This window comes from Phascolarctos cinereus, unplaced genomic scaffold (genome assembly GCF_003287225.1).
Source record: "Phascolarctos cinereus isolate Bilbo 61053 unplaced genomic scaffold, phaCin_HiC Scaffold_1;HRSCAF=81, whole genome shotgun sequence".
Lineage (NCBI taxonomy): Eukaryota > Metazoa > Chordata > Mammalia > Diprotodontia > Phascolarctidae > Phascolarctos > Phascolarctos cinereus.
The window spans coordinates 141,894,347-141,922,208 of record NW_027555514.1 but is presented as its reverse complement, the minus strand read 5'-3'; the positions used below and the strand labels follow the sequence as shown (position 1 = coordinate 141,922,208).

At 37.7% G+C, this 27,862-nt stretch overlaps 1 long non-coding RNA gene across 1 annotated transcript in view; it reads left to right on the top strand.

Annotated features, from left to right (window-relative positions):
* The window catches only part of LOC144457144 (uncharacterized), a 336,988-nt gene extending 310,442 nt beyond the window's left edge, over nt 1–26,546 (top strand). Inside the window, exons 2-3 of the long non-coding RNA XR_013486501.1 lie at nt 25,390–25,707; nt 26,189–26,546. This is a non-coding gene — a long non-coding RNA (uncharacterized LOC144457144). The remainder of the gene's footprint in view (nt 1–25,389; nt 25,708–26,188) is intronic.
* Nucleotides 26,547–27,862: the final 1,316 nt, after the last annotated feature.

The window sequence follows — 27,862 nt, the reverse complement described above, 5'->3', positions numbered from 1 at the left end:
GTATGCAGAAATAAATAACCACAGTAACCTGGTGTTTGATAAACCCAAAGATCCAAGCTCTTGGGGGCAAGAACTCACTATTCAGTTAAAAACTACTGGGAAAACAGGAAAGCACTCCGATAGAAATTAGGAATAGATGAACATCTCATACCACATGCCAAGATGAGCTTGAAACAGGTACACAATTTAAATGTAAATGGCAATATAAACCAATTAGGAGAATATGCAAAAAATTACTTTTCATATATGTAGATAAGGGAAGAGTTCATGAACACACAAGATATAGAGAAGGTCATTGGAAGTAAAATGGATAATTTTGACTGCATTAAATTAAAAAGGGTTTACACACACAAAAAAAGTATCCAGCCCACACTAGGAGGAAAGCAAGAAACTCAGAAATAAGTTTTATAGCAAATTTCTCTGAGAAAGGCTTCATTTATCAAATGTATAGGTTAATGGGACAAATTTATAATAGTAAGAGCCATTACACAAATAATAAATGGTTAAGTAGCTAAATTATTTTTTAGATATCTAAAACATATTAGAAAATGAGATTTACCATCTACTCATTTTCTCTATTTGGTTTGACTTTTAGGTATTTAAGTGCTGGGGAGAAAAGCTTTTCATTTCCCAAAGCTTTTCATTTCCTGAGTCTAGGAAGGATTTCCCACAATCAATAAATTTTAGCAAAATAGATCACAGAACCATAAAATTTAAGAATTAGAAAAGACCTCAGAGATCATCTAATCCCCATTTTACACGAGGGAAAACTGAGAAAATCCTAGTGTTGAGTTTATACAACAGCTATTTTCTTCTAAACATTTCTCCCTTGCTCCTCCCATTCCCCGTATATTTGCGTGAGATTGAAAGTAAGTAAGCCTTTTTGAAGGAAAGAAGAAAATTATTTGTTACTTTTGTTATTTATGTAGCACCTTTATTTTTCCCCAGTATCATACTTCCTCTAATCCATTTTAATGCAAAGGAATTCAGAAGAAGCTTAACTATATTTTTGAAGTACTAGGATGAGATAGATTTAATATGTTTTCAGCTTTCTAACATTTCTATGGAAAATGTTTTTATTTCACATCTCCATTATTACTTTCAATCCCAGGCAAAGCAAAGTGATGGATTACATTGCTCCAAGGGGAAAAATAAATGTAACATTGAGAAAAGGTTCAGCCAGACATTTGCCAGTTTCTAATGATATCTTAACAGACAAGATGGAGAGAAAGTGGTATATATATATAGACATAGAGATAGAGATATAGGCACATGTATATATTCACATACAGGGCATCCTAAAAGTTTTAGTGCAGTTATAATCTTTAATAGCTTAAAACTGCACTAAAACTTGGGGGCATCTCTGTGTGTATGTGTGTATGTATACATATAGACACATACAAATATATATGGCATAGATGTTATATATTTAAGACATAAATGTAGATATAGATATACAGTTATAATCTTTAATAGCTTAAAACTGCACTAAAATTTTGGGGGCATCTCTGTGAGTGTGTATGTGTGTATGTATACATATAGACACATACAAATATATATGGCATAGATGTCATAATTTTAAGACATAAATATAGATTTAGACATCAATAGATATACATCTTTATGTATTTGTATAATATGCATTTATACATACCTATGAATATGTGTCTATGTGCATATATATCTATGTATATGTATGCAAAGTGCATGTAAATACATATGTGTGTTATGTATGTGTGCATCTAAATCTATATCTATACTTTAGATAGCTTTTCAAGATGGAAAGTGACCAATATGGAGTTACAGGTGTTGATTGGACTGGATTGCATTTTGGGGAATTGTGCAGTGCTTTCTTTCACTTGTCCTGAACTGCTCATTGCTACAAACACCTAACTTTTTAGCTCCATTATTCTCCCAGTGATGTTATATGTTTCTTAAATATGGAACATTGTGATGTCACACGTATTAAATTTTCAGGAGACCCGGAGACAATTGTCCAGAAGCTTAAGTCTTTCTATAAGAGACCTCATCTTAGCTGATGATGAACATTCTATATATCTTATAATTTTCAGCCTCTGAAGGCTAAACTTTCCAAAGAACTATCATTCAGTTCTGTGATGCAGTTAGCCAGTTTTTGAATCCTAAACCTCTTGCATTCTTTTATGTAAATGAGTGAGTGAAGAAAAGGCACTGAGTAAACTAAGAGCAGGGGGCCAGATCGTTGTCTCCTCTACTAGCCAAGCTTGATTCCTGGTCATTCATATGCAGATATGGCCAACCAACTCCATCCAGGATTTCAGGCATGTACCCTTTTACCAATTTCTTCCTTCCCTCCCTTCCCCCTCCTTCCCTTCCCTCCTCAGTCTTCTCCCTTTCCTTCCCTTCCTCTCCTCTCTCTATATTATACATTACATATGCATTAGTGCCTGTATGTATGTATGTATGTATGTATGTATGTATGTATGTATGCCTGTGCACCCCCAATGCCCTAATATGACTTCCTATTGCAGCATGGAGGTAACTTTGAATTCTCAAAGGCTATGGCAATGAATCACAAACTAAGGCAACTAAACTTTAAATACTACCAAGCAAAAAATTATATGTCTGTGGTCTAAGAGCCAATCAATCAACATTTATTAAGGACTTTTTTATGTGACTACTAGTTGCTGGGGATATAAAGACAAAACTTATAGTCCTTGACATCAGGGAATTTACATTCCTATTGGATGAGATAGCGTGTACTGGAATAAGTAGACATAGAATAGGTACCAAATAAATTCAAAGTGATTTTGGGAAGGAAGGCACTAAGATCCAGGGGAATCAGGAAATGCTTTAGGAAAAGGGTCATGTTTGAGCTGTCTTGAAGTAAACAAAAGAATCTAAGAGGAAGAGGTGAAGAGAGAGAAAGAAGGAGAAGAGAGTGAGAGAGAGAGAGAGAGAGAGAGAGAGAGAGAGAGAGAGAGAGAGCATTATTTGCATGTGGGACAGCCAGTGCAAAGTCATAGAAATGAGAGATGGAGTGTTATAGGAGAGAACTAGCAAGAAGGGAAGATTGACCAATTCAGAAAGGGTTGTTACTAAACTGTTGACTACTAACTGATGGATTTAGAGGATTGAGACACAACAACTCATAGAGACTGGAATGATGGCAGTTTGCTTTGGAAAAAGAAGTACTCTGATAAAATCTTGGATCTTTGAAAATAATGAAATCATAAATGTGTGTGTGCATATATACTGTATGTGCAACCACATATAGACGTAATCAGGGGAGCCCCAAATAATTGCTGGACTACCACACTTACCATTGATCTGGGCACATGCTCTAGCCCCTTTCTATAGACATATATGCCTGGTCCCTAGGTAACAGATACTAGAACATGGACCAACACCACGAAGACATAAATTCTTGCCTAACACTATCAGGTGAACGACTTTGGAAGCTGAGGAAGGCGGCTCTAGACATTGCCTTATTCAAGGGTGCAGGTGCAATTTTAAAAGTAGGAATTATTTATAAGGAGGTACAGCAAATATATCTTGGATTGTTTAGAAAGAAGTATGTTTACTAAGTGGTTGCAGAGAAAGAAATGAGATGTTTCCTTTCTAACTTCTCCCTTGCTTTAGAACTGTCAGTGGCACCCTGGACTATATATTCACATGTTGAAGTAAAACCACAAAACTACATATTTTTCTGAGGTCTCTTCTGAGCAAGAGGTCTGTAAATTAATGAGAGAGAGAGAGAGAGAGAGAGAGAGAGAGAGAGAGAGAGAGTGAGAGTTTCCCAGTTCCAGCTGCTAAATGAGCTAAAGTAGATATTACATAGGCAGCTAGGTGGTGCAATGGATAGAGTACAAGGCCTGAAATCAGGAAAACGAGTCTTCTTGAGTATGAATCTGACTTCAGACACTTACTGGTGGTGTATCCCTGGGCAAGTCACTTAACTCTGTGTGCCTCAGTTTCCTTAGCTGTAAAATGAGCTAGAGAAAGAAATGGCAAACAACGCTAGTATCTTTGCCAAAAACAAAACAAACCAAACCAAACTGAACAACAATACCAGATATCACACAGGAAGCAGATGAGCACTAACACTTTGTAATTGTCTCACAGGAGACAATGATGATGATAAGGGGCAGAAACAATTCTTCCAATGGAAGCTAAATGACCATTTGTTGGAGATGTTATAAAGTCAGTTAATCAACATTTTTCAAGAGCTTGCTGTGTGAGAGACACTGTGATAGGTTCTGGGAATACATAAAAAGCCAAAGGACAGGAATTCATGAATTTATGATTTAGGTAGAGCTTGGACTGTATGACCTCTCCAGACCTTTCTAAATCCAGGATCATTTTATCCAAGTTTTTCTGCTGGGTATAATAAAAATAATATTAATGAAAATGAGAATAACTAGCATTTACATAGTACTTTACAACTATTATCTCATTTAATCCTTTCAACAACCCAGGCATGTAGATGCTATTATTGTCCCCATTTTATAGGTGAGGGAAAGAAGCAGATTGAGGACAAGTAACTTAACAAGAGCTGCCCAGTTAATAAGTATCTGAGGTTGGATTTGAACTAAGGCCTTCCTGATTCCAGTATTCTATCCATTGTGCCACCTACCTGCCTTTGAATGAAAGTAGTTCCCAGAGTCCCCTGTAGTTTAATAGATGGTATCCATCATTAAATGTTTACAATGTGCTGGAAACCATTAGAGATTGCAAAAGGAATAGAAGACAATGCCCCATAACCTGATGTTCTAATTGGGATGATCCAAGGTTTCAATGACAAAGGTTTCCTAAGATCTCATTCATAGCCAAGGCAAAATGTAATTTTTAAATGGGACACTTTAATTAAGTGATTGTTCTTTTGGAGATATAATACAGTATATAATACAATAAATACAGCAATTCAAACAAAACTCCTCTGTTGTCTCCTTTCCCCCCTTAAACATCCTCTAATTTCTACCATGTGCCTATTACACATGGTAATTTAAGTCAGGATTGCTGCTTTCTCTTCTCATCAAACATCAAGAAATATCAGCAAGGATGAAAAGGAAGGGGATGTTTTCATTTTTTCTTTTCTCTGCTGAGCGTATTATAGGTTGACCTTGAAGCAGACTCTACACCGCAGGGAAAGAGAACTACAAGGTGAGGTAGCAATAGGGGTTCAAACCCTTGGCTAGATTTTCCAACTAAGCCTATTCCAACTCTCTTGATTTTGCTTTGGGGAAAGAGAGAGATTGTGGAATGTTTGTTTCCTCCCTGACTCCGTGTCTCAGGTGACGACTATCTGTCTGAGAGTTTGGAGCTTCTTGGAAGATTTCAGAAGGCTCCTGGCAAACCTGGGGGAGCTAAGTTTTTTGTCTGAACTTAAATACCCCAAAAGACCATTTCTATACATAGAGTAGAACACAAAAGAAGATTCTATGTGCAACTATGAATCTATTTTATACTGTTTGCTATAAAATATATGATAATTTATAACTTCCTTTCATAGTGGCCAAAATCTGTAAGCTAAGCAGATGTGTACTATCGTGGAATGGCCAAACAAATTATGGTGTATGAACATAATGAAATGCCTATTGACTTGTAAGAAATAATGAAGAGAATGATTTCAGAGAAGCCTTGAAAGAACTATATGAACTAATGCAGAGTGAAATGAGCAGAACTAAGACAAATCTTTTTTATAATAAAAAGAGAAATAAAAAGAACTTTGAAAGACTTTAGAACTCTGATCAATGAATTGATAAACCATGATACCAGGAAGATGAAAATGAAGCATGCTTATCTACCTGCCAGAGAGGGGATGGACTTAAAATGCAGAATGAGACATACATTTCCGGATATAACCAATGTCGGAATATGTTCTGCTGGACTATGCACATTTTTATGAGGGCTTTATTTTTTATATTTAATCTTTAGTTGGAGAGGTGAAATGGGATTTGTTATTCAGTTGTTTTCAATCCTGTCTGAATTTTCATGGACCCATTTGGATTTTTCTTGGCAAAGATACTGGAGTGGTTTGTCATTTCCTTCTCTAGCTCATTTTACAGATAAGGAAGCTAAGTCAAACTCGGTTAAGGGACTTGCCTAGAATTGTACAACTAGTAAGTGTCTGAGGATGGATTTAAAATGATAGAAAGATGATAAATGCATGTGGAAAGAAATATTTTTAAAATATATAATAAATTCTACATGCTACTTTTAAAACTGCCTTGCTTATATGTGATTTCCTATGAATGAATATGTTACTTCAAAACAAACAACATAACTGAATAGCACAGCAAAAGGACAAAAAATATTCCTCCTAAAATGGATTCACTCTCTCACAGGATAAAATGTCACCAGTTGGAATATGACATACACACATAGAAAGCACACTGATCAGGAACACACATGGAAACATACCCATAGGGGCCATGTATGGTTGGGGGACATGTAGGAAAGGGCAAACTTCAGGGACTTATTTTCCTAAAGGGGGCACAGGTACCTAGGACATGTGTATAGCCAGGCAACTCACACTTCCAACAGTGCAAGGCTACTGATATCCTCTAATGTCATCATATTTCCTTCTGATGCCCCGCTTGGGTGTCAGGTTCTTCACCTCTGGTGGGTGTTCTGCTTCTGAGTAAAATCTTGATTCTGTGCTTGATATTATATATCTATTGAGAGTTATGTTGTATTTAGTCTCCATTTGCTAGGATGTTGGGGCTAGAAAGCCTCTCCTTGTCAAGGAAAAGCTGATAACTATCTTGTCTGTAACTGAAGCTAGGAGTCACAACACATAGCTAATGGCAGTAATCTAAAGCCTACTAGAATGCTTCTGGGGTAGGATTGTCTCTTCTTTTTATGGCCTATGGTAATGCAAAATTCGTAATTCCAGACACCTAAATGATATAAGGTTAGAGAAATTCTGGTACTCCATTTAACTTCTGAGGAGTGTTTTGTGCCTCTCCCCCTCAACCAAAATCACTTTTGGAAGTTGCAAAACAAATAAACAGACCAATACCTTTTGTGTGGAAGCTGATGGTAGAACACACACCTTACCTTCAAGTTCCTATTTCTTGGCATGCAAATGAAGTTGAGGAAGAGCAAAAATTAAGAAAAGAAATGCGAAGATAATTTCCTTCTGTTTGTGTGGTCAGTATTCCTGCCCTTATTATGATGTCTGTCAGCAAAAACAATAATAAAAATTTTGAAAAGCTCTTTTTATTTTGTCATGCAGAAAATCCATTATCTCCACCATATTTGAAATGGGGCAGAGGAGCTACCTCCTTTCACTACACCTGCTCCAATTCATTTCCCTCTGTAGAGACTAGAGTTAGGTCCTTTTGAAGAATGAGAATCTATTCAAAGAAGAGGCACTGTCTGAATGGAACAAAACTAGATTAATTTTACTCTCTGATTAAAATGATAATGCATGCAACTAACTTGACAGAGAAAAAGATGAAATTATAAATGTCAATTTTATAAACATTATGTACACTTTAAAAACAATGCATTTTCCCAATGTATGTGCTTCTTAAATGCATCTCTTATTAAGACACCTATGTGGATGTGAAGGAGTTAACAGGTAAGATAGGTATAAGCATTGGGGCTTCACATGGGATTTCATAGATACAGGGAACTCTCAGGTGAGGAAATGTCCTTTGCCAATGCAAGAAGGAACTTTATCTGCAACTTATACTCTTAATATTCTTCAGAGCACTGTAAAGTTAAATAATGTGTCCAGAGCTACCCAGCTAGTATGAGGGTGGGGAGAAAGGGAAGCAAATAAGTATTTATATAGTGGTTATTATATGATAAGTACAGTGCTAAGCACTTTTTAATACCTCAAAAATATCTCAAAAGAACTATACAATAGAGGGAGAAGATATGGAAGCAGTGTCAGATTTTCTGTTCTTAGGTTCCTTGGAAGGAAAGCTATGGTAAATTTGGACAGCATACTAAAAAGCACAGACAACACCTCGCTGACAAAGGTCTATATAATCAAAGCTATGGTTTTTCCAGTATGTATGGCTGTGAGAGTTGGACTATAAGGAAACCTGAGCACCACAGAATGCGCACTTTCTAACTGTGGTGCTGGAGAAGACTTTTGAGAGTCCTTTGGACAGCAAAGAGATCAATTTGGTCAATACTTAAAGAAATTAACTCAGGCTATTCACTGGAAGGTCAAATATGGAAGCTGAAGCTTAAATACTTTGGCCACATAATGAGAAGATGGGACTCATTGGAAAAGACTCTGATGTTGGGAAAGATTGAAGGCAAAAAGAAAAGGGGACAATAGAGAATAAGATGGATAGATAGTGTCATGGAAACAGTGGACATGAGCTTGGACATAATTTAAGAGTTAATGGAAGATAGAAGGACCGTTGTTTGGTCCATAGGGCCACAAATAGTCAGACATGACTGAACAACTATACAACAAAATTTGATCATCACAACAACTTGCAAGGTAGGTACTGTTATCATTCCCATTTTATAGTTGAGGAAACTGAACAAATAGAGGTTAAAGTACTCATCCAGGGTCACACAGCTAGTAGGTATCTGAGGCTAGATTTGAACTCAAATGCTCCTCTCTCCAGGCCCAGCACTTCAACACTGTGCTAACCAGCTACCTCAGAGGTAGGACTTCAATCCCAATTTTTCTTGCTTGAAGGCTTGCTTTCTAACCATTAGGCTAAGTTATATCTCAATGAAATGCTAAAAAAAAGAAAACCCCACAAAACAAAACAAAACAAAACAAAATTCCTATGAATTTAACTAGAATGGTATGGAAATAGAATTGAAGCAGACTAATTGGCATGCTCACCTTGATGAGATCCCTATTAAGAGGATCCTAGGAAAGACAAACACAAGATAAGTAAGGTTTTAATTGAATGTGTCTGTGCTTGTCTTGAAAGCTGGTTGGAGATTTTAGGAGATCAGAAAAAACCTGCCAGAATGATAGAATATATTTTACCTTTGTAAACTGCTTATTCAAAGCCTTCCAACTCATTCACTGCTGGCCTTTCAAAAGTTCATTTGTATGATAATTGTTTGCAAGTTGGAATAATTTTCCCCATTAAAATATTAGAGGTAATGATTTTATTTCCAGGCTAGCCTATGAAAGTTGATTTAGTCCATAATAAGTCATGGTGTAACTGAAATACTGTATATTAGCAATTAAGAATAGTAGCAACCTAAAGCATTAAAATGTTAGTTATTAAGTAAAACAGAAACGATAACATTAAATAAAGCATAATTGTTTTCAATAAATCACTACCTTGAGAATCAGTAGGTTTACTCAGAGGAGGAAAACGGAGACTTTTGCGGAGATTCTGAAGACATTTCTGATCAATTTCAAGGGTATTACAGGTTGATGACATTTAAAAAAAATTATGCATGATATCATGTCAAAACTTACAGTAGTCCCTTTTCTATATACAAGCATATTACTGACATTTCTTTTATGCTTATCATCTATGATCAAAGCTCACAAATGAGCCTTGAGTTTTTGGCTTGTGTATGGAATAAATAGAGTGGGAAAATGATTTTTCCTGAGGCAACTGGGCAAGAGTTGGAAGAGAGAGGAGAAAAAGGAAAGGAGCTAAGGAAGATGTGTTTATTTGCAAGAAAGAAACAACTTGAGTTGGCATTAACTGAACTGTTAGGAACAAAGGGCAGAGTAAAAAACCAGGGAGCGAGTACAGGCATAAACCCCCTAAAGGGCTAAAGAAGAAAGGCAATAGTGAGAGACAAGCGTTGTTAGATAATTTTTCATTTTTTATCACTAGAAGACCCTGAGGCCCAAGTCAATTTGGTTACAATCTAGAATGGGTAGATTAAGCTACAGAAAGGTCAATCGATTTGCCTGAGGTCACAGTACACACAATATATCAGAAGTGCAATGGGACATATACTTTAGGCATCTGATTCTCAGCCAGGTGCTCCAATCTTTTAAGTAAACCTCTCTACCAAGTCCATCTCTTATAACTACCCGTACCAAATTAGTATATTCAGAGAAGAGGAGGAAGATGAAAAGGAAGAAGAGGAAGAAAAAGAGGAGAGAAAAGAGGAGTGGCAGATTTTTACAAAGAGGATGAAGAGAAAAAAGAAGAGAAAGGGAAAGAAAAGGAGGAAATGGAAGCATCTCTGATAGCTAATGGAAACAGAGAAGCTGCAGCAGAGCAGTGTCTCTATTAAATTAGGTTTCTGAAAAATGATCAGTGGGAAAGGATAGAAGAGGAAGATAAAGGTGCAAAATGGCTAGTAATTAGACTTACTGCAAGCTCTCCTAGATAACAAAGGTCATGGGTAACTTCCGTATGCATTTGGGGCTTTAGAAAGAAGCTTCTAATTGCCAATAAAAGACTATCACTAAAGATAACTTGAGAAAGTTAGGAAACCTGCTAGAAATAAATTTAAAAAAACTTTCCTTAGCACAGAGAATAGACATGGCAAAGAGGCTCACCACAGCAATGAACCACAGGAATTATCAACAAGAATTCAAAAGTCTCTGTGCTAAGCTCTGGGAATAGAAGTACAATTTCAAAAAAGATACATCACTTCTTTCAATGAGTTTGCATTCCAATGAAGAAAGACAACTCATAAGAGGAAAATGGAAAGCAGGATAGGAGACTGTATCTTCTACCGAGGCATGGTGGAATTAGGAATAGGTCCAGAGAGAAGAAAGGGACACGGTTGGTCTGTACCCTTTTCTCAAAATGGAAGTTCCAGGAGGAACTAACCTATCAGAGGAAGGGGCCATAAAAGTGGAGTGATCTTCTAGGATGAAAAGACCTAGGTATGGTGGCATGTTCCAGGGTGAGATAGGTGCTGTGGCATGATTGAGAAAGAGTTCCAGAGAGTTAAGAATGGGGCCCAGAGAGAAATGAATGAAGAAGACTGAATATCTCAAATTCTAACAAGTATGGGAGGCTAGGAGAATTTTGCAGTGATTTGCTTTGCTATATTCATGTTTCTGCAAGTGGAAGGTAATAGTTATGAATGCACAAAGTTCAGATTAGTCTCCTTATGGGAAGAGAAGGGCTATAAAAAATGCCTCTCTTATCTTGAAATTATCAAGAAGAATTAAGGGTTGGGGGAAGGGACAACAAAGAGGAAACAAAGAAGAAAAAATAATATAAAAAGAGGGTGACTAACCTGTGTTAGGAAGTTAGAGAGTAGATTAATGACACAGAGAAGAAATATACAAATAAAGACCATTAAACATTTAAAGTGATAAGTTTGCTTCCATAGAAGGTAGGACTAAATATTGTGAGGAGGAAGCCTCTTCAAGGAATGATGATATAAATACACATGTGGTGGTAAGAAACATTCAAAAATGGGTTATGATTCACCCAGAGTCAGTGCCCTCTTTTTTATTCAGAAAAGATTAGGATATTGATCACTGGGAGGAAGTCCTTTCAATTCATCATGGGAGTGGTCAAGGAAGAAACCCTAGAGTTTGAGTAGCTTTAGTAGAAATTAAATGAATATCGTACTATAATATTGACCCCCAATATCTATTTTCCCATATTATGATCTTTTCTTCATTTAATATTCCTACAAATGTTATATAAAATTGTCAGGGTAGAGACCCCATTTGGGGTTTTCTTGGCAGAGATACTGAAGTGGTTTGCCATTTCCTTCTGTAGTTCATTTTATAGATGGGGAACTGAGGCAAACAGGATTAAGTGACTTGCCTAGGGTCACACAGGTAGTAAGTATTTGAGGACAGAATTGAACTTAGGTTCTCCTGAATCCAGGCCCCGCACTCTATCCACTGCATATTTGTAATGGATTTGGGGTTTGGTGGGGGTTTTTTGCCTTCTCATTGGGTAGCAGAGGCGGGTAGTAGTGTAAGGAGAGTTTAGACTGAAAACAAAGCTAAGTTTGAAAAAAAAAAGAATTTCATAAGAAAACACAAACAAAACAGTTACAAAGGTAACATGTTGAATTCATTATATACTTTTTTAAAAAAATAAGCTGTACATAGTCGAGATTTGGGGTTTCACATATTATTTCCTTTTCCTGTTCAACTTGTATGTGAAGGTGCTGCTTTTGCAGAGTTGTTAAAATTCAGAATAAAAAATTAGGTAAAAAACTTGCCAACATATCTACTGTGTCTGACAGTATATACAGTACTCCACACTCATGGGCCTCTGCTTCTGGGATATTAGTACCTTATTTCAACCCTTCTCTGAGAACAGGCTTGGTCATTATAGCCACAATATCTCAATTGTTTTGGTTCCAGCAGAAGCCAAAGGGGGCAGATATTTTAGGTATCAGGAATCTTACACCTCTGCGCTCACAAGAGAAGCTTGTCATCTGGAGTGGTCATTTCTCAGGTATTTTCAAATGGGAAACAAAATTCAGTTGTCCTCACAAGTGCAGGGGCAGAGCTCCCAAGGTAAAATCCCTCCCTCCCTGTCCTCCATTCCCCAAACTATCCAATTCATCTTTGAGTCTTCATAAGTCTAGTGTTTGTAAATGGTGGACTCTTTGTATTTTGACACATTAACACATTGCCTAGATTAATGATAAAGAGGGTAGCATTCAGGTCTTCTCGAATTTGTGGCAGAACTGTCTTTTACTCTATCCCAGCCTTTACTCATAGGCCAGCCATTGAGCAGCATTACTGTAGTTAGCAGTAACATCTAGCGTCCCAAGGTACCCAATGTGAAGTAAAGTCCACAGTTACTACATCCTCTATTAATTAGTCAGTAAACAAGCATTTATTATTATTATAAAAATTTATTAAAAACGTGTTATGTGCCAGGCACTGTACTAGGTACTGGAAATATAGAAGAACAAAAATGAAACAGTCCTTGTCCTCAAAAAGTATATGTGGAAGAGATAAATGTACATATGTAAATCTATATGAGTACGTACAAGGCAACTGGGGGTGTGGCAGAGACTAGAAACTGGAGAGATCAGGGAACACCTTTGTAAGAAGTCATCTTTGAAGGAAAGTAGGGAGTCTGAGAGGCAGAGGTGAGGAGGGAGTGCATTGCAGGAATAGGAGACAGTCTATCAGAAGCACAGAGATGGAAAATGGAATGCTGAAGTCTGGTTTGCCTGGCCTGTAGAATGCATGATAAGCAGTAATGTATAATCAAGCTAAATACCTAAGTTGGAGCCAGATTATGAAGGCTTTAAGTGCCCAATAATGAGCTTTTATTTGATCCTAGAAATTACAAGGAGCCACTGGTGTTCTGTATTAAACTGATGAGTTTGTGCCAGAGACAGAGATAGAGACAGAGGAGAGGAAAAGGGAGAGAGAGCAGGGGTGGGGGAGAGGACCAGTGAGAAAATTTATAGAAAAAGCTGTACTTAAATTCTGAGTTAACTTAAAGAGTATGAGGGAGGAATATGGAAGGGGATAATGGACTGTGAGGAGTTTCTAATACATAGATTCTTGGGATGATTTACTGTGGCATTTTATGTTATTTTTTGTTTTCATAAAATAGCTCACTAGTATCGACAGATGCCTTTCCTGATTATAGCTGGGAGGCTTGAAACATTGGAAGCTTATTGATAAAGGCAAGCAGAAGCTCTGGCTATGCCAGTCTTTTCACTAAACTGCTTGGGACATTTGTTTGAAGGCCTCTTACATTCTTCCAGGCTTTTGGAAAATCCTTATTAGGTTATACACCATATAGGAAAGAGAAATAAATATTTCCAAGAGCAGTTACAAAACAATTGTTTTAATATATTCTAGGCCTGCTTAGCAATTAAGTCTGCTTTTTCTAGCTGGCTATGGTATAGACCCTTAATGATAACATTTGCCTTGTTTGAACTCACTTCCTAATAGTCAAAGTGGGTGGGAGGGGGAAGGTCAGGATGCTGTTTTTTGTTAAAATACAGAAACAAGTGGAGATGCTTTCAAGTGGCTGTGAGTAGACCTTTGATGTAACTTCAAAGGCCACTAAGAAGAAAGCCGGGACTATCTTGGGTTTATACAGATCCACCGCTCCTGTCCCCAGTCCAGCCTCTTCATTAATCAATGCCCATAGTAAATACTGTGCATCATCCCTTTCTTTACTTCCCACTGTTTTGTATTTGTACAGAGGATGTGAGTGGGCTCATAAGCAGGGAAGTCTGGAGAAATTCTGGTCGGGATTGTACTGAGTCCTGTGCTACACTCCTTGTATTCAAGAACTCAGGACTTAGCTCACTAACTTCCCTTGGTGTATGCTGCTACCATTCCCTCTTCTATTCTGATTCCTTTCATCCAGATCTCCAGTGGTTGGGGAACAGGGGCAAATGATGCCTCTGGCTTTTTGTTCATTTGTAAATAAGCTGAGTCCAGGGGAGGAGTATACCTTTCCTGGCACAGGGAAGATTTCTGCCCTCATCAGTGTTATCTCTGATGACTAGTTCCTCTATGCTCTCTCTGAATCTGAGAAGAAACCTCCCTGTATTGCCTCATTTCATTTTCCATAGAAAAAGATACTTTCATATACTGTACCAACACAGTTTCCAGCAATAGTCAGAGATGAGCATTTCATGACAAGCTGATGATCTACAGACGCTTCCCGGAGGTCTTGCATAAGAAGGCAATTACATGAGTTGCCTGCTCTGAGAATGACTATCCAGTCTTGGATTGAGCAAGATGACTCATGAACATTCTGAGCAACACAGTGCCAGGTACTAGATGATAGTGACTTTCCCATAACTTTCTTTTCTTCCATTGATCAAATAAAAAGCCAGGACATCAAGTCCAACCTGAAACATGAATCTTGGTTCCAGGTGTTTTCTCTGAGTGTCCTCCAAGCCTGGAAAGTTCTCCCTTTTCCACTCCCTTTAAGTCCCAACTAAAAATCTCACCTTCTACAGGAAGCCTTCCCCATTCCCTCTTAATTCAATGTTTTCCCTTTTTTAATTATTTTCAATTTGTCTTGTATATAGCTTGCTTTGTATGTGTTTGCATGTCATATCATCCATTAGATTGTAAGCTCTTTGAAGGCAGGAATTGACTTTTGACTTTTTTTATATCCACACATTTTGGCACATAGTAGAAGCTAAATAAATGTTTGTTGATTGATTGAGAAATCATTGTCCAGCTTCTTTTTGAAGACCTCCATTGATGCAGGGCTCACTGCCTCTGATGGCAGATCATTCTTCTTTGTGGACAGCTAACAGTTAGGAGCTTTTCCTTTTTATTTAAATAAGACAAAAGGAACCTCCTTGTAATGCCAGCCACTGGCACTAGTTTTGTCTTCTGGAGTCAAGCAGAACAAGTTTTATGCCTACGTTACACAAAAATCCTTTGTGTGGTTTAAGCCCTTATTATGTTCCCTGTAAGACTCCTATTTTCAATCATTAATCAATTAAAAAACATTTATTAAGCATCTATTATGTTCTAGGCACTGGAAATACAAAGATAAAACTGAAACATTCCCTGACCACAAAGAACTTACAACATATCAAAGGAAACAAAGATGTTCATATATGGCTAGACACAAGGTAATTTGGAGGAGAAAGGTACTAACAGCTAAGGGGAACAGGAATGGCTTCTGATAAAAGACAGCACTTGTCCTGAGTCTTTTTTTTTTCTGGCTAGGCAATGGGGTTAAATGATTTGCCCAGGGTCGCATATCTAGGGTCAAGTGTCTGAGGCTGAATTTGAACTCAGGTCTTCTATGGGCCAGTGCTCTATCTACTGTGCCACCTAGCTGTCCCTTTGTACCAAATCTTAAAGTATACAAAGGATTTTAAGGTGTGGAAGACAGAAAGTAATACCTTCTAGACATAGAGGATGACCAGTGAAGAGGCACTGGAGATTGGAGGTAGAGTGTCTCACATGAGGAAGAAGTTCAGTTTAACATGAAAAAAATAGATTGCCTGAAGGGGAGTAACATAGAATGAGTTTGGAAAGGTAAGCTAGGTTGTGAAGACCTTTAAATGTTCTATAGAGGAGCTTATATGTAATCCTACATGTAATCCTGGTTCTTCAAAGGCATGCTGCAGCCCACACATTTTGTACTATGAATTGTATGTAACTCAAATAGTATGGAACTTATATTTGAAATTGCTTGAGCATGTAGGAGTTTCCTGATTCATAATCCTATCAACTTAAATGTTCAATGTGATGGATTCCTCACAGCAAAGAATAGATCTCTGATATAAGCAAAAAATATTCAAAGCCCATTCTTACAGATGAAAGGGAACCACCTGACATTTTTTGAGTAAGGCAGTGACATGGGTAAATCTAAGCTTTTTTTCCCCAGGCTTAACATTTGGAGTTCCTTTACCAAATGCTTGTGAAGTATGGTGTTTCAGCTTCCTTGTTGTTGTTCATCCTTCTTTCTCGAAGAGGATCGATGACCAAAGACATCACCAATGATGTCTTGACTTGTGCATGAATTGGATTTAAGTGAGGTAGAGTTGTCCAAAGTCATCTGCTTCACTCTGTCCTCCAGAGTCATTGAAGTCAAGAAGACTTCTCCTTCCCCTTCTATGAGTAAACTCTATACTATCAATGTCCCTCTTAAAATGTGATGGCTGGAACTGGAATTTAAATTCTAGATGCAGTCTTAACAGGGCACAGCATGCTGAGATTGTCATGTCCTCGACAACGGACGCTATTCTTTTATTAAAGTGGCCTGAGACCATATTAGCTTTCTTAGTTGCCAAATCAACTTGTGTTAGGCCTTCAGTTCTCTAAAACCTCCAAGATTTTTTAAACATGTGCTGCTTTTTATCCAAATATCCCTTATTTTATGCTTATGCACTTGAATTTTTAGTCTCAAGACAGGATTTTACAGAGGTATGCTGGAACCATCTGGAACCAGCTTGTGAGAGCCACTTATTAAATCATCAATGTGAAACAGGCAAATGCTACAGATCAGGACTTGATTTATTATTTTGTTGATTTTTTAAACTTAAAAAAGTGACAGAGAAAATGTTAATAATGAAATATAAACTTAAAAGTGTGTTTTGAGTATTTTTTTTTCCTGGAGAACCAGTTGTTTAACATCTGCCAGCCTATCCCTGATTTTACATTTATCCCTGTAAAGTTTCTTCAATCCAGTATTTTAGCTTATCTAGACCTTTTTGAATTCTGATACTGTCATCCAAAGCATAAGATATCCCTCCCAGCTTTGTGTCATCCATAATTTGATGATTATGCTGTTTATGACTTCAGGTAAGTCTTTAATAAAAATATTGAACAGGAAAAACCAAGGGCAAAGCCCTATTGCTGTCCACTAGATATCACTCTAGGTTGACATTAATCAACACTTTTTTGGAGACTACTTGGTCAACCAATAGTTGCTTAAGTATACTGCCATCTGTTTCACATAATTTTATCTTATTCACTAGGATACCATGAGAAACTCTATAAAATTCCTTCCAGGAATCCAGGTTTACAGAATTTCTCTAATCCATGAGTCTAAAAATTTATGTCTAAAAAATGAAATTGAGTTAGAGAGTCATAACTTATTCTTAGTGAAACAAATATTGGCTCACGGTTCCACTTCCCTTTTGAAATACTCACAAATAATTCTTAAAGAGCTCTGGATTTGGAGTCAGTGTTTCTGGGATTTAATCTTGGCCCTGATATCTACTACCTATATCACCTTTGATGAGTCATCTAACTTTCCAAGGTCTCTATTTCCTCATCTGTAAAGTGAGCATGCTGGAACATGTGATTTTTAAGCTCTGGAAATGTGTTTCTAATAATCAATTCAAGTATTATTTAAAAAAAAAAAACTGGCACCAAATTTTCTGATCCATAGTTTGACAGATCTATTTTCTTCTCCTTTTTGAAAATTGGGATAATCTTTGCTTATCTCCAATTCTATGGCATCTCTGTGGTCCTTTTAAGTGTATGGTGCTAGGTTCCTATTTTCTGCAATTATACAAAGGCTGTCAATAGTTCAACAGAATTTGTGTGGTATATTATATAGACTAGGTTGATTTCCTTAAAAACAGATTATATAGGCTATTCTCAGGATTGTCATTGGATTAATTTCCTTGCTCCCAAAACCATAAATAGCTCAGCCCATGGGAGTTAGTGTAAAAGTTCTTAGCAGAATTTTCATTGTCTTATGGGAACCCCTTTCTGACTTAGCATGGCTGATAAGTGTAGTTCTGTATATGTGAAAGCAAATGGAAGTAGCAGGTTTTTTTCCTGAATCCTTAAGCACTGTATTATTTTTATTGCATATTATTAGTAAAATATTTTTTACTGCATTTTATGGTCTATGAGTGTCCTATTGTATTCTAAATCTGAACTTGACTCACCAAACTGACCTGAGTTGAGCCTGAACCAGAATAATATCTTACTGTTCCTCATGCACAAAACTATTTCCTATCTCAGTGCTTTTGTACTGCCTGTCCCCTATGACTGGAATTATAATCTCTTCTAATTCAGATGTACTTCCTAAATTTCCCATTTTCTTTCAATATTCACCTTACGTGACATTTTCTATGTGATATTTTTCCTGATCCCTCAAGCTTTCTACTTTCTCACCATCAATTTTTATCTATTCTGAATCTATTTTGTTTGTATCTATATTTTTTACATAATGCTTCCCTCAATAGAGTATAAGTTCCCTGAGGGCAGGGATTGTTTCATTTTTGTCTTTTAATCCTCAGTGCCTTGCATGACATATGGCCTGTACTAAATGCACTTAACCAATGCTTCTTGACTGATCGATGATCAGGGTTCAGCAATCATAGCTGCAAGACAAGATGTAATTCATTTGTGTCAGGTACCTTGATTTCATTAAGGCCAACTTTCTTCTTGTCTCCTCACTTACCCTGAATTTTAGTTCCCTGTTCATAATATTTGTTCTATCCTTCCTAATATACAGATTTTTCATCCTAGAATTTAAATAGGAGTCAAGTGATTCCATTCTCTATTATCCATTTTCATTCTTCCATCTTTATTCACACAGGTACAGGAATCCAATCTATTCCTTGTTTTCCTTCTTGCTGTCCTTTCTTCTTGCCTTTGGCATTTTTCACAGAGGAAATCATAAAGGACTAATATTGGATTATAGATCATAGATCTGGATTATTAAAGCTCTATTAAAGATCCACCAAAATCTTCAAGTGGAGGTGAATCATTATTTGACACTAGTTATTGTATTTGGGGATGGATGATCTCTGAAGTCTTTTCCAACGTAGAAATTCTGTGATTCCGTAAGCCTTAACTCACAGTGAACTTTGTCCTTCCTGCCATCTATTCTGTTAGGATCTAGCCATGTTTGTACAAGCATGCCTTGTTTTATTGTGCTTCACTTTATTGTACTTCATAGTTTTTTGTTGCTGTTGCTGTTGTTTTTTGTTACAAATTGAAGGTTTGTGGCAACTCTGCATCAAGTAAGTCTATCAGTGCTATTTTCCCCACAGCATGTGCTCATAACATGTCTCCGTGTCACATATTGGTAATTCTCACAATATCTAAAACTTTTTCATTATTGTTATATCCGTCATGGTGATCTGTGTCATCTTTCATGTTTTTTTGGAATTATTTTGGTAGCTATATCAGATGGTGAACTTAACTGATAAATGTTGTATGTGTTCTCACTGCTCTACCAACTGGCCATCCTCCCATCTCTCTCCCCCTCCTCAGGCCTCTCTATTTTCTAAGACACAACAGTATTGAAGAATTTTACATAAACTTAGTTGATAAGGCAGCAGCAGGGTATGAGAGGATTGACTCCAATTTTTAAAAGAAGTTATACTGTGGGTAAAATATTATCAAATGATGTCACATGCCACAGAGAAATCTTTTGTGAAAGAAGAGTAAATCAATGTGGCAAATTTCATTGTTGTCTTATTTTTTAAGAAATTGATACAATCACTCCAACCTTCAGGACCCATGATCCTGATCAGTCAGCAGCCATCAACATTGAGGCAAGATCCACAACCCAAACAAAAAGATTGTGATGTGCTGAAGGCTCAGATGATGGTTAGCATTTCTTAGCTATAAATTTTTTAAATTAAGGTATGTACTTTGCTTTTTTAGATGTAATACTAATTCACACTTACTAGACTACAGCAGTGGAAACATAACTTTTATAGGCACTGGGAAACAGAAAAAATATGTTACTCACTTTATTGTGATAATTGCTTTATTGTGGTGCTATGGAACCAAACTGAAATCTCCAAGGTACGTCTGTATTTAGAATTAATTCCCTGACCTCACTTCCACCATTTATACATGTTCTATTTGAATCTGAATTTGTTCATGAATTTCCTATTCAACCACATTAATCCCTATAGGCATTCCCCCATTTCTTCCTGTAATCCATAGATCCAATTACCTCCGGACCCTCACAAATTTTTGGTCAAATTGTGGAGACTTTTAGTGATAATTTGCCTAACTTGGCTCAGTTGTTCTAACCCAGTTCAAAAACAGGGAATTCTTCAGGTTAATTATGGGCTACGTATTAAGTTGCTAATCCAGGCAAGGAAAAAAAAAACATTAAAACAGTAAAATATTTGATTGGGAAGGTAATGCATAATAAAGAAACATATATTTTCATCTTCATTCCTGAATAAATACAATTTAATTTCCTTTCGTTCTAGAATAGTTTGAGAAAAAACCTCCTTCAAAAGACTCATGGATTCAACAGGTGCAGGTATAGGCAGAATCCTGCAGCCAGGGAAAGATGGGATGTTTCACCCATTCTGCACCTATATATCTACTGAAATTGTTAAATTATCTCCACAGCTGTGCTGAAGTGATGATATATGTTCTCTCCTTGTTCAATGGAGACTCAGCAACTCTCATTACTACCACAAGACTCTAGTGCAATTCCTAGCTTGCCTTACCTCAGACAGTACTGGTCATTAGGATTTTCATCTTGGAAACCAGTGACCTATCTTTCCTTCTCTGTCACAATCCTAACAGAAATTTCAATTAAATTGTTGTCTTAATGGGAAACAAATTTTTCCTGCCATTTTAATAAGAGGAGTGACAAAAGTGGCCTGCCTCAGTTTCTGGTGGGAAAAAATTTCTTAAATCCCCTACCAATCATACAGCAAACCTTTCTTCCTCTATGACCAAGAGATGGGGGGGGTGGAAATAGAAATCACCTAAAAGCCAGTCCTGCATTCCTCAAAGCTATCACCTATATTCCTCATTAGAATAATTTGTGGCCATGTCATAAGTAGTTCGTTCTAACATGCCTCAGAGGCAGTGTGACACAATGGATAGATAGATACTAGATGTGGAGTCAGTAGACATAGGTTTAAATATTATTTATTACCTATATGACTTTGAACAAATCATGTAGCCTCCCTTAGCCTTGTTTCATCATCTGTAAAATGAAAGAATTGGATTAGATGACCTCTAAGTCCCCTTCCATTTACAAGTTCGTTGTCACATTCTTCTTCAGCTGGCATCCTTTTTTGAATTTCAGGACATAGGATCCCCATCTGTCTTTAGTTTAGACCCTTTGAAACCCATACTCACAAAAGTTTAGATTATAGATTTTCTATGCATATACCTTCTCATCCTTAATAAATTTCAAGTTATCATGTTAACTCCCTTTCAAAGTTCCTTTCATTTTGACTCAGATAACTAATTGCTCCTAATTAGTCAGAATCAGGTCTAGAATTAAAAAAAAAAAGAACAACTTCCTCTTGTTTGTTCTTTTAGAGACACCTAAAAGTGCTTCTAAATAAGGTAGTGCTTTACACATAATAAATGCTTAATAAATGATTGTTGTTGAAGATTTGGAAGAAAGGCTTATATGTTTTGGCCTCTGACTACTTCATCATTAGATTTGGTTGGTTATTTGGTCCCCTGTATTTAGTTATTACTCTGTACAACCTAAAACTTACTGAACCTAGAGTGACTCTGGCATTAAAATATGAATATATTTTGAGCACATTTTTCATGACAATATGAAATATTGCCATTATTTATCTCTACAATTCTAGTAAAACTTTTTTTCAGTCATCTGTTCAGATCCATAATTTTCTTCTTGCTATCTTTCTGTTCAATTTATTGAGCTCTGAAAGAAGTATATTAAAGTCACCTATAATTATTGTCTTACTTTTAAGGTCTTTTTTTATTACAGTTGACTTTTCCTTTAAGTACTTAGATGCCTTGCCTCTTGGTATATATGCATATATTTAATAATGGTACTATTTCTTTATTTAAAGTACTTTAAAGCTTACTGTAGTTTCTCTTTTATCTTTCTTGACAGTGTTTATTTTTATTGTTGCTTTATCCAAAGTTATTACTTCAATTTTTGCTTTTTCTGAATTGCCTGAAGCATAATAAATTGTATGCAAACACCTCATTGAGCTCTCTTGTTAGATGGTAAGCTCCTTGACAACAGGGATTTTTTTTTTTTTGCTTCTCTTTGTATCCAAAGCACTTAATACAATGCCTAGCACATAATAAGTGTTTAATAAATTTTTATTGACTTGACTTTCGACAAGCAGAGGGGAGAAGGCTGGTCTTCCAGTCAGGAAGGACTGGGTTCGAGCTTTTCTTCTGCTACATATTGACTGAGGAACCTGGAGCAAAATGCTTAACCTTTCAGTGCTCCAGGCAGCTCTGCTTAACTCCAGGCAAGTTTCTTAACAGTGTTGATCTGTTTTATCGAGGGAATTCCCTATACATATGAAATCAAAGTTCTGAGCCTCAAATAAATAAGAAAACCCTCTATGTTAGCACTATGTGATCACTTGTTGTAAGCACACTCTACTGCCAGAACCTTCTTAATTCAAGTTCGACAACAAAATGAGGCACTCAAAAAGTCATTGAACATTTAGCACAAAGGTTTACGTTGGTCCAACACAGTGATAGAGTAACTCTTAGCTTCTGTGGATGTCATACCCCTCACCTCCAAGTGGAAGCATGGTCAGGCTAAGGTTACTACTGTCGCTTCAAATTCCATCTGATTGGAAGTTTTTATGCCCTTAGGTGATCAGGAAGCTGCATCAGAGAAGGGGAAGGTGGCAGCCAGGGACAGCTTTATCCCCTTCCTGTTGGTTGCACCAGGGAAGCCAGGACCAAGCATGCAGCCCAATCAGATGCGGGTCGGAGGAAGGAGGTAGCTTTGTCTTCCCTATGCTGTGGGTTGGAGGAAAGAAGCTGTTCTAGAGAAACACTGACCCTATCCCACCATTACCCCTGGAAGAAAGGGAACAAAATTTCTACTAAATGATTCCAGTTTATGCACACTTCTTTCCTTCCCTTTTCCCCTCCCACTCATGGCCTTCCTCTGTTCTATGAAACAACCAAGAATAGAATGGGCCGGTGAACTGATGTTTTACCTGTCAAACTATATTAAACAATCCCAGTCACTAGAGTTGAATCATGAGGCTACCATGCTTTATCTGGGTGATGGCTGCTGGTATCACTTCAGTGTTTATTGGATTGAGACATGTAAACCAAAGCTTCTACCTCAGTAATCACCAGAATTCCACAGCACTACATTCAGAAGGAAGAATCAGTGAAAAAAACAAACAAGCAGGTAATTCTTTGAGATTGGTTGTCTCTGTATTTAGGTACATTCATATTTGTCTTCTCAAAACCAGTCATTCAGCAAATACCTAGTAGTTTCTTAAAAGGAGGTGGCACTGAATTTCTCTCCTCTGAAAAAGTAGTACTTTTGGTATTGAGAAGTGCCGTCTTCTGAAGTAAAATTCGATGTGAGCCTGGGGTGAGGGAGGGAGCTCTTCAAATTGCCTTTGTTTGTGCAAAGAACAGGTAGACCTGAGCCATTGTATCGGAGCTAACTCTGCTGCACTATCTAATTTCCTTCTCACAGCCTTGCAGGTTTCTTGCAGAGCAGAGGAGTCTGTGGGAGAACTCTTGCTGTTACTCTAAGGCAGACCAGCACAAGTTGGCAGTGGATAGGGACCACAATTAAAATAGGCTAAACGTCTTTGGGCCTCATATAGGTCTCATATGGGACAAACAGGAGCAACCCTACATTTTTTTCCAGGCTGTATGTTGTGCAGGCCTGCTCTAAGGACACTTATTGTCTGACCTGGGGCTGAGGCAGGTCTATGTCATGATGACAACTCCTTCCATGCCTGGCTTTTACTTCTTGTGGGTTTTTGCAACCCGTAAAATTCTAGTTTGGGAGTCATCTCTTACTGTTATTCCTGATCACCATGGTGCTTAGGATATCAATTATCCATAAGATTAAGAATTTCTTCCCATAATGTGTGTGTGTGTGTGTGGGTGGGTGGGTGGGTGTGTGTGGGTGTGGGTATGGGTGTGTGTGTGGGTGTGGGTCTATGTGTGTGTAAGGAAGAAGGGTCAGCAATGTTATTTCTCCCACCCCCCTCAGGGAATATATTGTCATTCTTGTTCAGTTTTTCCATCATTTCCAACTCTTCATGACCTCATTTGGGGTTTTCTTGGCAGAGATACTGGAATGGGCTAAAATTTCTTCTCCAGCACATTTTACAGATGAGGAAACTGAGGTAAACTGGCTTCAGTGACTTGCCTGGGGTCACACATCTAGTAAGTGTCTAAGGTCAGATTTGAACTCAGGTCTTCCTGACTCCAGGCCTGGCACTCTATTCACTGAGGCACCTACTGGTTCTCAGTTGATACAGTCACAGCATTTGGTCAATATGGTAGCATGGTGTTAAATTAACAAAAATTTTGCCCATACCTTTTTGAGTTATAAACAAGTGTTTTGAATGTCAGAAAGGAACAACATGATTGGTAGAGCAAACAAATTAGTCATATTCCTCAGGAGAGTTAAGCAGCTAAGTCATGGAGAGTTGGAGAGTTAAGACTCAGGAATTCTTTAAAGAGGAGATTCCTGCATAGTTAATACTAGAAATTGAGGTAATAACGCACCTTCTGGAGACCCAATCTGACTTGCACTTGTGGTGCAGTACTGTGGAGGCTCATGAGAGAGAAGGGCAGTCATCCAAAATGCCCTTTCTTGGATGTCCTACTGGGGTCTGCTGGGGTCTGAAAAAAAAATTTATTTTGTTTAGATTATAATTGAGCACTAAGTTTTCCAGTGTGTTTACTTTACAAGGCAAAGTATTCTTTTTTAGAAAAAAAAATTTCCTTGGGTGCTATCTGTTGTATTATAGTACTTTTGATGAATACAGAAGCTAATAGGAACAACATGGCTTTTGCCTCCCTAGACGGTTGGTGCTAAACAATTTGCCTGGAGCACACTATAGGAGCTCATGCATGCTAATTTTGTTTTACTTTCAAAGAGACCTAGACTGTTTGCCTTGCGGTGACATGAGCCTAGACAGCTTGTCTGAGATCTTTATGGGCTGCAGGTCCATTGGATAAAGTTTTCCTGATGGTATAGAAATGATGACTGATTAAACCCAAGTGTTTAATGGGTTTTAGAGGGGAAGTTTTATAGTTTGCTCTCCTTTTCAGGTTAGCCTGCTTAGCCTAATGTGGGTGAATCTGTGCCTACAGTCAGATTTCTTTATCTATTTCAGGGACCCAGATGAATTTTCCTTCCTGATTAAACGCCGATGTACACATATCAGTTCAGAGGAGAAAGGCCTCTTAGCAGAAAAGGTGGAGAGAGAAGACTCCATTCCTACTTGGTCCAAAACCATTTTGTTATAGCAATTGGGATGAAGCCTGCTGGATGAATGAATGCATGAATAAAGAAGTATTTATTAAACATTTACTATGTACCAAGGTGCTGTGCTAAGCTCTGGAAATAAATATGTCAGGCAATCAAAGAGCAAAAGTCAGAGTCCCTACTCTTAAGGAGTTCCCACACTAATTGGAGAAGACAGCACATGAAAGTAAGTTCATGTTATAGGGCAGACGGAAAAGCCCAGAAGTCCTAAGTGTGTAGCAGATCAGATGACAAGGTCTAAAGACTTTAGGTTATATTAGTAGATCAGATGAGTCTAGGGGGAAGCGATCTACAGATCAAAGAGTAAAGCCTCACCAGAAAGAATAGAATTGCTAGCTTGTATTTCAACCTAGTCACATGAATAGTAGACCAGCCTGTATAGGTTCTAGGATGGGGGTGTGCAGGGGAGAGAAGTGAGTGAGAAAACAGAGAAGACATCTGGTAATACAGGATGGGTTTTGGATGGGATAGAAATCTTCAAGTTTGTTTTTGACCCACTGACTAAAGAGAAATTATGCATTAGAAAGAAAGCATTATCTTTCCCTTACATTAGAAATGAAGCTATTCTGGGGTGGGAGGGGGAGGGGAGGAAGGGAGCTTAGATCTTTAGAGAACAAATTTTTTGTTTTGTTTTGTCTTTGTTCCAGAAACTAGAATGAGGATAGACATGAAGGGGAAACTGGCATTTGAGCAACCACAAGAGGTTGGTGACTGATGCCTCTGTCAGCAGCAGCTAGTAAAGCATCCTGAGATCATTATGAGAGGTAAAGATGGATAATTGCTGAACTTTCCATTTGGGGAGAACAAAACTAAGACAGTCATTTGCCTTCTCTCTCTCTCTCTCTCTCTCTCTCTCTCTCTCTCTCTCTCTCATCCTCTCCCTTCGTCTCTTCCCCCCCCCTCCATCCCTCCATCACTCTCTCTATCTCTCTTCCTACTCCACCCTGCCTCGGGAAGCATATTCTAAATCCAAAGTTTACCTAGTCTTTAAAGTTTGTTTTCATTTCTGTTCAATTAGTATTGAAAGCTGGCATAAGATAAAATGTAGTTAACTATAGCAATTTCTGATTTATATGTTTCATTACTGGAAATGGGATGTAAAGGAGAGGGGCATTGGATGGCATGTTGCATGGAAAGACAACGGAATAGACTGTCAGAGATTTCCAGGATCTTTCCAGCTGTGGGCTGTCACGTGAAATAAAGGATAATCTTATTGATTTATAGTTCATAAATTTGAAAAACATGAAAGAAGCATGAATCTGGTTCTCTCATAGACATAAAGTGAGTTCAACAGTAGTTTCTGTCTGGCACGGGAACAGGGGTTGAGTGAGCTTCCCCAGTGAGTTATTTGCCCTACCCCTATTGTTCTATGCAAACAAGATGTAAGAAACCTCTTCTGCAGGATGGAGCAGAAGACAATGACTAGAAAGTTCTACTCAGTGGAAGGAGGAGAGCAGAAGGAAAAGATGGACAATGCCCAAATTCCAAAGGTTGGAACCAGAAGGAAAAGGAATAAAAATCCTAATTTTCCCTCTCCTGCAGCAGCAAAGCAGAATCTCTTTCCTCTTATACAAATACAAACAGATCAACATCGAAGTCTTTCCTTTCCCCCACTCCCACCCCTATCCCATGATGCCAAACTTTGGATAATTGAGGTAGCAACACTAATTAGACATGAGCTTTGGCCCTATACTTAGCTTGGCATTGGATATAGTTGGACTCTTCCAGTCCCTGGAGACTGCCCATATATGATGAGAGCAATGACTGTAGAATCCTGATCTTTGAGCAGCCCCTGAATTAAACATTATAGTTACCTGGCTCATTTTTCAAGATATCATCATTCATGGTCACAAGAGAAGCAAATTGTTAACCCACCACGTATTGCTCCTCTGGGCTGGAGAAATCAGTTGAAGGTTTGGTAGACCCAGAAGGTTTTGGGAAGAAAAGGTGGTTTAGTGATTTGTGCCAAGGACACTCACTGAAAATGTTTGTTGATTGGGTGTTTTCCTGATTTTACCCAGGTTTTCTATTTCACATAAATTATCTATCAGCAGTACAACCACTTGGTGTTATGTAATTGATGATTTTAGAAGAAACTTGGTCTTTTGAGGAAGAAATTCAAAAGTGTTGAACTCTTGTAAATAGCTGGGGATAGAGGATGATAGAAGATATCATTCAACCATCTATTATTTCTACCTTGAACATGTAGCCTATAGACACACAGGCTCTTCAACTGTCATTCCCACTGATAAACCAAGTCCCCCAGAACAAAGCTACAGCTCCCTTTAGGATTCCAGGGGTTGGGGTTTGGGGGTGGGCCC